Genomic DNA, 2,697 nt, shown 5'->3' with positions numbered 1-2,697 from the left:
GGGCGTCGCGCAGGCGTGGGTGCTGCCGGGGCGTTGTAAAGAGGAAGGCATATGTCGAGAGCGGCTATTTCTGACAACTCCAGCTGCTCACTCGGATTTTCTCACAAACCTGAAACAAGAAAACTGGCAGTAAAGGTTTTGCTGGCAGCTGCAGTCTCTCTCCAGCGAGCTAACTTTTCCTTCTGTTTACCGCTTAAAAAAATTAAATAACTGCTTGCCTTCCTATAATGTTATATAATGACCTATATAAAGGTTATTATGATACATATAAGCATTATTCCCTAGCCAACAGCTTTGAAAAATAGTTCAGCAATTCTAATTGGTAAAATCGATTTCAAGTTGTGGGTTGATAAGCATCTGCCGTGTCTTTCCTGTTAAGAGTGGATGATGCGCTGTCTTGGGAGGGGGGAAGGATCAGACCTGAGCAAGAATTAGCGGTGTAATATGCGACTGAAGAGGCAAGCCTGTGGGTCAGATCGCCCTCTTGATCTCAGTGAGAAGGGGGTTCTTGGAACAGCCGCTATTATAATGAGAAATGTGAAAAATCAGGTATTGGAAACTCAGTACGCGATAGAGCAGGACACAGGTTCTTGTGGCTTGTGAGGTGCTTTTCTGGGGGCAGGAAACTCCAGGCTGAGAATGCCTAAATATTAGAGATGCGGAGGCCTGCAGGACAAGATTCTGTTCACAGAACAAAAACATCCTAAAATGCTAAATATGAATGTACCACCACCCCACCCCCAAATAATTTTCCTTATAGATGTATGCACATAGTCAAGTGTTGCATGAAGATCCAGTTTTCCAAGAACCTCAGTACTGGTAAAGGTGACCGTCTGCATGGCAGGAGGAGCGGAGGAAGGAATTGGTTTAAACCGTCAGTGCAGCTTACTGGCAGAGCCAGGCTAGAACTGAGGCTTTTCCAGTTCCACTCTAAGCCACAGACAAACAGACTTTGTTGGTTCAGCTGCTTTTAAGGCTCCGTTTACTTTTTACTCCTGACAACTTGGTCTGGGTTGAAGTGAAGACTTTTAACATCAGTCTGGAATTTGCACGGTTCTTACAGCCCATTTACCGGTGTGGCTGCAGCCACAGCCAGGCTGCAGGGCATCTGGAAATAGCAGGTAAAATCAGTTACTCCTTGTAGATGCAGCAGTTCTCATGATTCCAGGACAGGTTAAAATCAGATAAACCTGTGGTATACTTAGAGCATGGCTGCTTGCAGAATATATCGGATCTCTTGGTACTTGCCTGTAAGTCACCTGTGTGTGTGTCTGTTGAGAAGCACCCCGAGGGAACTCTGTAGACTCATCTCCTTAGGTCCCCACCATCTGCACCAGCCCACGGTGGTGCTGAGTTTCTAACCAACCCCCAAATTTTCCATGTCCACCAGTTGTGTTTTTCTTGAACTAGAAGCTGCATGAACAGATCTAGAAATAGGTCTGTGTTTTCTAATGAGTAGTTGACGTTTGAATAGCTGTATTGCAGCAGGAGGTGGAAAGGACTTGGTATTTGCCAACAGTAAGGGTGAAATTTGTTAATTCTCTAAAAGCAGCGCATGCTACCAGGTTTTTCCAGTAGATGCTAGGAGGAGGATTAATAGTCAAAATTCTGTAATGAAAAATTCATTAGCTATTTTTACTTAAATTTGGAAAAAAATGCAGGCTCCTTGGTGCAGATAAGTCTTTTTGTGTTGTTCCATGGGTATATAGCACAGCGGTATGTGTCCAGGCTTTGGGATCAGGGGACTTCATGCTGTCTTTGTAATAGAAACAGAATTATTATGATATTATCATACAAAAATATGAATTTTAATATTAAACTTAATGCTCTGCTATGAGAAATATGTAAACTTGGCTTTGGAGTAGCAGTATGCACTTCCTGGAATTCTGTGCATAGCATGGTTATAAATAAGCAGCATGTTATTTGGGAATCACTGGGGCTGGTATCTGGTATTGTAAACAATATCTGGGAGAAATTGTTTTCCCTGACAGACAGTTGATTTTTGAAGAATGCAATGTGCTTTATTTTGAAAATTCATATCTTATTAATGAAGAGCAAGTATACATCGAGCACAGGGACCAGCTCACAAAGCAAACGCGTATATGCTATTTAATTACTTTACACCTCATCTGTTGCCAACATTTTACTCCTTTGACTGTTGAATATAACATTTCCAATCTAGATCAAAATGCTGAAATTCATGATGTTTAGGTAAGATATGAAAATGATAAGTGTAGGCTTGTCAATATATGGTTTAAGTTTGGCTTTAAAACAAATTCATTTTAAAGGGAGTTATCTTTTATCTGCGCGTGTGCCTATAGCATTGGAAGACATTATATATTTGTATTCAATGAAATAGGCTTTTAAAAATCTTCAGAAAGTATTCCCTTCGTTGTTCAAGCTCTTCATCTACAAGAATCGGTGTTTTCTGCTTCACTGTGTTTTATTGACTTGCTGTTGTCTGATGTACAGCGTCACGGTTCTGGGGGAATTTGGGATGGAGCAGCTGTAAGAACAGAGCCACCCCATTTCAGTGGCATAAATTTTAGATTTCATGTACTCATAAAACCTGGGTGTCCCGAGCAGGCAGTGGTTTCTCACCTGAGGTTTCTGTTTGACCCCCTGCGTGAGGGCACTTGGCAGGGCAGGCCGGGACAGCCCCGTGGTGGCCACCCTGGGCAGTGCCTGGCCCCCCGT

General features: G+C 42.6%; 1 protein-coding gene across 11 annotated transcripts in view; it reads left to right on the top strand.

The window, feature by feature from the left end:
* Positions 1-2,697, top strand: part of NEDD4L (NEDD4 like E3 ubiquitin protein ligase) — a 113,527-nt gene that overhangs the window by 53,806 nt on the left and 57,024 nt on the right. The gene's annotated exons all lie outside the window — the stretch shown is intronic.

The sequence above is a fragment of the Egretta garzetta genome, unplaced genomic scaffold (assembly GCF_000687185.1).
Source record: "Egretta garzetta isolate BGI_Z169 unplaced genomic scaffold, ASM68718v1 scaffold384, whole genome shotgun sequence".
Lineage (NCBI taxonomy): Eukaryota > Metazoa > Chordata > Aves > Pelecaniformes > Ardeidae > Egretta > Egretta garzetta.
This window is presented reverse-complemented; position numbering and strand designations above follow the sequence as displayed.